The sequence below is a fragment of the Strongylocentrotus purpuratus genome, unplaced genomic scaffold (assembly GCF_000002235.5).
Source record: "Strongylocentrotus purpuratus isolate Spur 01 unplaced genomic scaffold, Spur_5.0 spur5_scaffold_6, whole genome shotgun sequence".
Classification (NCBI taxonomy): Eukaryota; Metazoa; Echinodermata; class Echinoidea; order Camarodonta; family Strongylocentrotidae; genus Strongylocentrotus; species Strongylocentrotus purpuratus.
The window spans coordinates 48,190,655-48,201,360 of NW_022145612.1; the positions used below are offsets into that span (position 1 = coordinate 48,190,655).

At 36.9% G+C, this 10,706-nt stretch overlaps 1 protein-coding gene across 1 annotated transcript in view; it reads right to left on the bottom strand.

Moving 5' to 3' along the window:
• The window catches only part of LOC586332 (A disintegrin and metalloproteinase with thrombospondin motifs 9), an 84,555-nt gene extending 74,198 nt beyond the window's left edge, over nucleotides 1-10,357 (bottom strand). Inside the window, exon 1 of the mRNA XM_030972122.1 lies at nucleotides 10,320-10,357. The gene's annotated coding sequence lies outside the window, so the exon portion shown is untranslated. The remainder of the gene's footprint in view (nucleotides 1-10,319) is intronic.
• Between the last annotated feature and the right edge of the window lie 349 nt (nucleotides 10,358-10,706).

Below are 10,706 nucleotides of genomic sequence, written 5' to 3' on the forward strand. Positions count from 1 at the left end.
AATAAATATAATAAAACTTAACCCATTGCCTGCAGGAGCTGGTTGGTTCCTGTATTAAGTCTATGGGAATGAGAGAACTCAGTGGTCAACAGATTAATCAATGTCATCAAAATCAGTCAATTAGAGAATGATACAGACAGTCTTTCATCATGTCTTATGCATTTGCTCAATACAAGGAAAAAATTTGGGAACAGAAAGCCACTTTTTATTTTTTTAAAAGTTCTTCATTTTGAAAAATCATGAACCTTTTTTTCAAGCTTTGAAGCAGTTTTTACACCAACAAAAAGTTTCATAAACTCACTTTAAGTGACAACTATAGCAGCCAAAGTGGATGATATGCAACCTTTGAAAATGACAGGATAACATGAGCATAAAGATTGTTTTGTTTGAATCAACCAAAAGCAATTTCAAATTTTCAATAGCACTGTGTGTCGGCCATTGAAATGTACAAACACGACATTGACATATTGAATAATCGAAACATGATTTACATACCAGTAGGCAATAAAATGGGGAATTGAAACTGCCCTTTGATTGATCCTTGAACATCTTTGCGATGGTGAAGTATACTGAATGATACCGTATTCCTCATTCAATATTAAAACCACATTATGTCCAACTTTCATTTATCTCTTTAAAAATTCTAGTTATCAAAACATGATTGATTAATGCTGTCATCCACTCCCTCCTTTGTACTTCACAGCCTACAAAAGGCCACCATATTTCATCTTCTTCATAATTTTCCAATTTTAATGCAGGTATAGATTTTGTCCCCCGAGTCTATTTCCAGGAAGCCACTTACAAATCACCATTTGTCAATGTCACATGAAGCAAAACAGATAGTAATACAGATTACAAGCTTTCTCATACAAAAAGCTTTTGTTACAGTTAATTATACTGCAACGCACCTAGCTTGTAGATTCTATGGAAGAAAATGTAACTCTGGAAGCCCCCAGAGACCACCATCAACATGTTCTAATCAATTTTCTCAATAGCATCTTCCAATGTTCTAATGTATTTCTAGAAAGTTTCACAAGATCAAACTACAAGTATGATGGAAACTTGTTTTCAACCCTAATCCGCTTCATACTGTAAGATGGTGACACACCAAAATATTCCCCTTTTAAAGGATTAATACCTTAATCTTGAATCCCCATAGGGATTTACCAATCAGAACAATAGATTTACAGTTCCTGATTTCAAAAATCCCTTTTCAGTCTGCTTCAGCGGTAGTCCAAGAATGTGGATGAAAACATGAGTCAGGAAGCCCCCCAAAACCATCATACATCAACGTCATGTGAAAGCGCAGGATCAAGTACACTCTAGAGTCAATGAACATGAGAAGAACATATCCTCAGGGTGGAAATCAGTATTCTGTCATGGATAAGTCATGTCTAACAAGTCTAAAAAACAAGTTTTTCTGACAAATTCAAGAATCCCCTCTTCCCCCCCCCCCCCTCCCCCCTCCCCCTCCCCCCTAAGAAACGAGACCATGGTACGAACATGTTACTTCTACTCATCTACTTTGGTTTTCTCAAACGATCCCCAACAGATCATGCAAAGTTCATCATCATGACTTAATCATGTCATCATCATCATGTCGTTATCATGTCTGCTAATTGGTTATGAGACAAGAGTGCCTTGCATAGCCCCCTCTAGGGAGAGCGCACTAATCCTGACGAAGCAATCAAAGGATACTATAGTATTAAGATATCTGATCCATCAAATCGCCAGACCGGGAAGGAAGCAATAAAAAAAGAAACATCTTCCTTAGTCCCCAGACAGGGGTGGACAGAGGATCATGTTGTTACAACCACCATGGTTTAGAATTAGAACATGGTGTCATGAAGGGGGAATCCAAAAACTAGGTTACTGGAACACGGAGAAGACAACGAGAATTCCTTTGCAAAAAGCTCTGAAAAAGAGACCGAATAAATTTTATAGATTGCTCTTGGGGAGCCTTCGCAGGAATAAGTCATAAAGATAGAGATGAGATAAGGGGAGTCAGTCACCAAAGAACATTTCCTCTCGGTAAATTGATTTCTAAGCATCCATCTTGATGATGTGGAGGATAGCTTTCCTGTCTTTCTCAATCATCATTGACAGCATCACACTGTGATCTCTCAGTCATAGACAAAACTTTGGATTTCCAGATGCTATTAATATGGTATTTTCAGGGGAAAAGGTTTACATGATTGCAGCCAGCTGGGGGTCTGATGTAGAGCAAATTGAGGGGTACGGAAGAATATCGCAAGACTTAGGATGGATATATGAAAACTACTTCATCATGATGGTGTATGATGTATCATAAAATGATTGCTTCACTACAGCCTGTGCTTCATGCTTATCCACTATTACAATACATGAGAAACACAATCAACACAACAACAGATTACCATGGACTGTAGAACCAGAAACATATGACTGCATCAACTTTTGTGAATTTTGAAGTAGGTCGCAAAAGGTTGAACCGCAAAATGGTTAGAGAGATGACCAAAGTTAACTTTTTTGGAACTTTGTGAAAGTCTCTTGCAATGAAAAAGGTTGTCCTTGACAATTCAATACAGTTTTCCGGTTCTACAGAAAGTGATGATATATCAGTGACATTGCTGAGATGGGTGCATAGAGCATGTGTGCCCTTTTTGTTAAAAATTACTGATGTTACACTGAAACACACCAAACAGGCATATCACATTCTCTCTGTCTCAATTCGAATTCCTTAATTTATTCTGGCATTATAGAAAGTAAATCCATGTATTCCTTCTGCTGTCAGGTTTAGATCTGAGTCATCAGTGAATCGGATCTCCTGAAACATTTGTGATGATCTTCATATGATTTGAATTTACTCATCCCAGGGGATATCATACATGTATTTGGAGTACAAGTGCTGACATGGGAGACAGGACGATTCCTGCTAGGCAATGTTAAAGACATACCCAACACTTAAGATATGAAGTATACCATTATAAGACCAATCTGGGATTTCTTGTAGCTCTTTGAAGATTTTCCTATGCCAATAAAGGTTGACTTCTTTGAGGGGTACATCCTATTCTCTCTTCTGGAACCATTTTTAACTTTCAAAACTTCTCAGACTCAATTGCTCCCTGCTTCAGTGTAATTACTGCACTGTTTTCTGCAGAGGATCTGTTGAGATATTTGATTGATGAAACTATAACTACAAATGTACATCTATCTTGTTAATGAGGTCCTTTTTCTTTTAATACAGCATAACCATACTCCTAAATAAAAGGTTTGTCTTTATATTCAAGATGAAGTTTTGATTTTGATCTTTTAAACATTGATGGGCTTTCTCTTTAAGAGTGAGAGAATGAGAGCAGCATGATTTTAAGCGATGATGATTATTGAGTTAAGATGTCTCCATAATGACTACTGATAGCTGACATGAGACACATGCAGATCAAAAGGTTTGATCACTCATAGGTCAGGAGTTAAAGATGTGTCTGAAATGCTAGTTGTTGCAATTTTCATCAGCAAGGGAAGAAAAAATGATTTTGTGGTACAAATGTAGTCCTTTCGGGGGAGGAAAAGTTTCAGATGAACACCAGGGGCAGAGAAGGTTGATGTTATAAGTAAAAAGGGGTAAAGAGAATGTAAGATCAAAGGAAAACACACACATGCAAAGAGGATTAAATACAGAACAATCTGGAAAGAATAGCACTTCTGTTTTCTACACCTTACAGATGCATATATCCTTGATTAGGGAAGATATAAATTCCCTCAAAAGGAGATCATTTTGATTGATGACTTAAATTCATGGATTATTCATTTGATTATCATTTCAGCACTTCTCAACACAAACTCTGATGAAATACCAAGAAATGTGTGGGGGGAGGGGGGCTTTGGCTGGCTTTCCAGGAGACTACAAAGATTTTCTTGTGGAGCAGGACTTACATATTTTATTAGTTCTTAAAACTTTGCATCAATGCCAAATCATTTTTGTGAGGTTTTCAACTCCTCGGTAGACTCTTCATTCACACAGGGGAAGAATAATATGCATTATTGAGTTGAAATGTCATAATAAACAAAGGCATGCCTATCAAAACTTGGCAACCTGCGAGTTAACATTTATCTGGTCCTTCCACAAAGTTTGGGTTTGGTTGAGTCTTCCAGCTATTCCCCGACCGCAAAAGTGATATCCCTGGTAGCTTCTTGGTAGGTAAGCAGTGAATCAATTTGATTTGCTACCACATTAATGGTTCTACGCAGAGAAAAGACAACCTCTGGTCACACTAAGAAACCACAATCTTCTCCAAACTAGTAGCAATTTATCAACCAGTCTCTTTCTTCCTCTCTCTCTCTCTCTGATAGCTACACAGCGGCTATTTCTTGACCACCAGATCTAAGGGTTCTTTTGAATGAAGTGGGTTGGAGTCAAACCACAGACACAAACATTGGTTTCGGGCCATAACAGTCGATTTTATTCTCATATTACATATTATTGTATTTACTTTGGTTTGCGTCCACAAATACAAACAGAGATATATCTTACAAACTTTGTGATATCCATTGACGGATCAGGAGTGACTCACTGATGTATGCCTTTGTTCAGTGAGGGAGGAATCCATTCACAGGTGTATGTGTAGGCAGTAAAAATGAAATAGAGCTCAAAAACTTAAAGTATTATTTAGCAAGATTGAATATATAATTGAATACCATGACTTTCAAATACAGATATGTAATGAAGTCAAGCTTCCAAAATCTATAAGATTTTTTGACTTCCCTGTCCCACCTCCGAAACCCTGAAAAAAATTAATCCAAAAAAAAAAAAAAAAGAACCTATGAAATAACAGCAAGAAATCCAAACATTCCTTAACTCAATATATCTGTCAAATGAAATTTAAAATGCAGACAGGCAAGCATTGCATATACTTGTAATGAAAAATGTCACTTTCTTAGAAACACAACAACATGCATAAAAGTTCCCCAGAAAAATCAGGTTTTTTTCCAAGTGAAACCACTCCAGGTGGTCATATTTCAGTCACAATAGGGACCATTTGTGGCATATTCAACAAAAGTTCACTATTTTGTATCGATTTATTACTGACCACTTGAAGGTGTAAAATGGTTTATGATTCAAAGCTATGGAATGCTAAGTGAGAAAGAATGTCCCCCCCCCCCCACCTCCATCTTCTCTGCCACAAGCTCGCCGATAAAGATAACCACTTGGCATTTGAATGATAAATGTAACATTCCGTGTTTGTTTGGGGTTTTATTTATCTAGTTTACCCCAGTTCCCTTTGATTCAAGTCTGATTTTATCGTCTGAATTCTGAGATGATGGATGTGGCTACCTGTCGGATGAGATCATCATCTTTGTTCTGTTTTTCAAACCTGTTGACCTGAATTAGATTTAAAGGAACACATGGATGAGGTATAATAGACGTGTTCTGTTACCAAGGAGTTACCATGCTGTAGTAACTCCTGCTGTTTCTAAGAATACAACAACTCCAGGAGCAGCTTCAGTACAGAGCCTATGCAGTATGTGGCCAGTCTAGTCTCACAGTACAGACACTGTTACGCATATTAACGAATGATAAGGGTTTGTTGCCTACAAACTAATCAGTATTTGGGAGCAGTGGGAAGGGTAAGAGGACAGTTCATAGGGGGAGGGGCACTAAATGTTATTCTATTGGGGGAGGGGGGGGTAAAGGGGGCTTGAATAAATTTAAACGAATCAATGAACTCTGCCCCCCAACTTATATCACCAGCTGTCTATTGAGAGCCAGAAGAGTGTTAACTCACATTCTCCAATGCAGAACTGTCCCTCCTTTGAATTTCCACAGTCGATATATCACTTATCAGTATCATCCTCTTTTTTCAATTACAAACCTACTTGTTGAATGATAAGGCCAACAAAGTCTATGAGTTGACTAACAATCAAGTAACAAACAGCAGGTTGATTTAATCAGAAGGACATTAAATGTGTTAAAAACCTTAGGTGAATGTTTAGAACGCTTAACAATTGATGATTCACAAAGAACAGGCTTTTCCTTAATGCCAGCGTAGGTAATCGACTAATAAATGACATTTCCCTACAGGTGTTTGTTACAAAAGAAAATCTAGTGCAACTTCTATTCTATTATAGAAGGTAACATACTTTTCTACAGATAACAGGGGGAGAATGACTTGCAAAGGCAGTGATTTGGTGAGTTTCTTTATTTCCCTCAAATCCATAAATATGTTAAAAATATTATATCCATAAAACAAACACATAGAAAGAATACTAAAAGTATTTTAACTTTGATAACCTATAAGGATAAATCATATCAAGGAGTTATCATATATGCACTATTCCAAAGAGAGAATTGCGGGTAACAAACTTCTTTTAAAAGTTTAAGGTTACTGTGTGATACCTCTGACAAAACAGAAAATAAATTTTATTCTGTCTCATTTTAACTTTGATACAATATTGGGGTAAAGATGACACACTGTATTCCTAGAGAGATTTCGAGAGATTGAAGAGATTAGTGGATTAAACATGAAGGCAACTTTGGGGAGGTTCGTCTTTATGACAGGTCCATCCTGAGACCTCCCAGAGTCTTTTTATTCTCATCATTCTACCACCATTAACAGTGATCATAACTCTCTTTTTGTTTCTACTACCCCCTTCCCCCTCACAATGTTCATTGCCAATTATTACCAAACTGATAAGGGTATTACATTCATGTAATGTACTCCTGGAGGTGGTTTCACTGAAATGGGATGGAACCGGTTTCATTAGAATGCAATGCTTTTCATCTTGGGGGAGAATAATCAAGATACTGAATTACAGTTTGCTATGTGATGAAGTATCCTCCTTCCATCTCCAATCAACACAATGAACCTCAAATGGAAATTGTGATCATACGATGCGTACAAGGGCTCTCAACTTAGTGTAAGATTAGTTGTTGTCTGGGTGATATTCTTTTGTTTGTTTTTCATGGGTTAGTTAAATATGAGTTAACAAGCTTCTATAGCACCGAGTACCCAACATAGGTCACTATAACAGCACATGATTACATAAGGACAACCTTGTGATCTCATTCTAACCCCTATTTGAATCACTTCTGGTTTTCAATGCCTAATTGACAAATGTCAGCTCTTGACAGACAAATGTTACTGCTGAGTTCAATCTAATTCTTTCTCTTAACCACATCAATGAAAATGTGACTAGTTTGAATGTATGAGTCATTTATTTAATAATGTACAAAGTGAAGCTGTTGCTGTTTAGTGATAGTATCATTCATGATATGAAATGTTACATGTCGGGAGCACCAGGAGGGTCAAATCTGACTGACATGAGCGCTATACAAGAACCCACTATTATTATTATTATTATAAGGGTGTGTGATAATGCTCTAAAGCAAAATATGCATGATTAATTATGACATTATTTGTGTTGACTCTGTGTACTATAAGTGGAAAGCCTAGATGTGGAGTTTCATGGAAACGCACCACATATCCACAAACATATGGCAAGTAGACAATCTAACTATATATTTACTGGTACACCTACATGTAGCATGTTTATATCAATATGACAGACAGCAATCCCCTAACATGAAGTGGGACTACAGTACCTACTGCCACCTGGTAACAAGACATGTTAATCCAAAACACATTCAAACACGTTACATCGAATTGAGCTATTCAATATATTGGGGATTACATGGAAGACTTGAAGTGACATTGAGGTATATCTATCCATCTTCTCAGCTAATGCTATGTGTAACATTTTCTATCCCGATTCACACTTCATTCTTACTTCCTTCCAAAGGTGAGTTGGAAGAGCGGTGCAACATGTGAATATACCTATACCACTTCCTTCACCCTCAACAAGACTACATGTTTGTTTGGAGACTGAAGGGCATTAAAGGTAAAGACCAGTATTGGAAACGCCCAATTTCAAAAAATGAAATGGAAGCTCTCATTACCAATCATGTGAAAGAATATGTTTTGACTAATACATGATGATAAAAAATTCGCCGGGAAACCGCCTACTAATTCATATATTTGGTAAATTTGTTTCTCTCATGGTCTGTGAGAGATATAGGGTAGTCCCATATACATCTTTCTGTGTATAGTGCTTGTAACTTTACGAAGAATGGGCCAAATTTCTTATCATTTTGATGATTCTAGAACCTTGCAGATGCTAGATGCTAGATGATCAACCTTTTCTGATCGATTCCACAACGTTTCTTTCACAATGCAATCGCATGCTCTCAGTTTGTAAGATGTTTCTGAATTGTGCTTAACCTGAGAATGTAAACACAGCTCCAATGTTTCTAGGCATTTAGCCCAGCAGGGATTACATGGCTAGCTAGGTGCGACAGGCAGCTCTCATGCAATCTCCTTACCCCATCCCTCCTGACATCATTATAACTCGCATAGAGCTACAGCACACTAATGAGCTCCCTGTTGGAGATCCTATAAAACGTAGCCATCGATGTGAACAAACCATTTCATATAAGTGACAGCTCCATAACAGTGGCAGATGTAGGGACTGATGCCCCCCCCCCCCCCCCACCCTCCCGCCCTCCAACCCTATAAAACACAATGTGGCATACCTCAAGTACACAACAGAAACTGTGCCACCTTTCAAAATTCTAGTCCCAAAAGGCAGCTGAAAATCTGAGAACCATTTTTTCTTTGTCAGAGAATTTTAAGAAAATTTGCAATAATTCCCCCCCCCCCCCTCCCCCACTTGTTTTTTAAGACTGCTGGATCTTCCCCTGCTTTATATAATGACATTCTTTAATGCACATGCATGTTGTTCCCAGGAATGGATCCCCTTCCAACTTCATCAGAGCTGGCTTTCCATTTTGTTTTTACTTCCAAACCATACATGACTTGTTGAATACAAATGCCACAGTACATGCATGGGATTTCAGTATTGTTGATCATAAATACTAGTACATGTATGCCATACTATATAGTAATGGGAATCTAACATTCATAGCCATCATAAATTACCACTAAGAGGTGTTGTATTTCTAAATCTTAGGAAGATTGGAGCAAGGATTACTTCACATCTGATGAAGATAGCCTTGTTTCACAAGAATTTTAAAACGAAACCTATTTTATAATCTCTTCTTTCACTGAAGGTCTAAATCTTGTAAATATTTCAACAGGGACAGGGGTTGATGGGGAAGATTTTTTTTTTCTTCTTTTCCACAATTGTCTTGGCAAAGTCGGCTTCAGCTCATTTGTATTTTTTAATATTTTATTACACCTTATTTCAATAAAATTGCGGATCGTGGTGAAATTCATTTACCTTGTTTCAATTAATTTCTCAACACCCAAAACCAATCCTACAATAGAGAATTTACTATGAAGCTTAGAGCATATTTCCCTTAACAAATGAGAATAAAACATTGATATCTATCTATTCCCCCCCCCCCCCCCCACTAATGACACAACTAGGGATAGATTTACAGAAATAACTCACCAAAATCAACAGAACCACTGATTTTTTTTCCTCATCAAGGCTCAGTTTCATTATCAATCCCAAATGACTAATCCTCTGATCTGTAAATTGTTTTATACTATGTAATTAATTAGCCAATCAATTAACACCTGTTGGAGTTTCCCTACCTTATGATTCATACGATAGGGCTTATTGTCCATACATGCATCATTCACTCGCAGACAGTCAGACAAATATATATCCTGGGTATTTAATTAAGTCACAAATATATAACCTGACAATAACTCACCTGAGTTAAGTCTTTGAAATAATCTATGACCAATGTTAAGCAAAAACACCTTTCAGAGACCCACCCAAGGCAGGTTTAGAAATGGCTGGCACAAAAGCTGTCCAATACCGAAATGCCAATAATTTTACCATAACAAATGTAACAATTATGGTCATTTCTTTACAAAAGTGGGTGGGTTGATAAATGTAGTTTGAATCCTTACTTATTGACTGCCATGCCATCATGGGCTGTCCCATTTTCTTCACAACCATGTTCAAGTATATTGTATACCTTAACCCTATGACTCCTGAATTCTCTCATCCCTATAAGCTTACTACATGTTTCACCCAGTTAATTTAGGCAATGGGATGAGCTTTTTCAAAGCTTTAACATCTATTTTTCATAGGTAAAGACATATTGAAGAGAAAAGTTAATTGAAATTTTGACAACTTTAAGGTGGACCTTAACCCTATGAATCCTGAAGTTTTCATCCCTATAAGCTTACTACAAGTTTCACCCTGTTCCTGCATGTAAGCAATGGGATGAGCTTTTTCAAAGCTTTGATTTCTATTTTCCATAGGTAAGGACATATTGAAGAGAGTAAATTGAAAATTTGACAACTTACCTAACGTGTCACAGTCTGGCCCTGACCGACATATATCTTCCCTGCAAAAAAGACAGAAACAAAGTAGATATATTTAATTATCAAATAAAACAAGTATACACTGTATACACTGTAAATTCTGAGTATTCATTCCCTTTGCGAAAAGAGAGTATGTCATCAGTATTTAAAATATACTTTATTTTTCATCAAAAATAGAGAAAATATTGAATTGTCTTGCGTATTGTTCTTTTATTCCTGAATCTTGGCACCACAATGTCATGTTTGTATATACATATCATTCAATTTGATGTAAAGAGAAAACTACTTCTTTAAACAATGTACCCATTTCAGACCACTAGACAACAACTGGCATTGCCAAATTCATCTTTATTTTTAGAATTAAGAGTT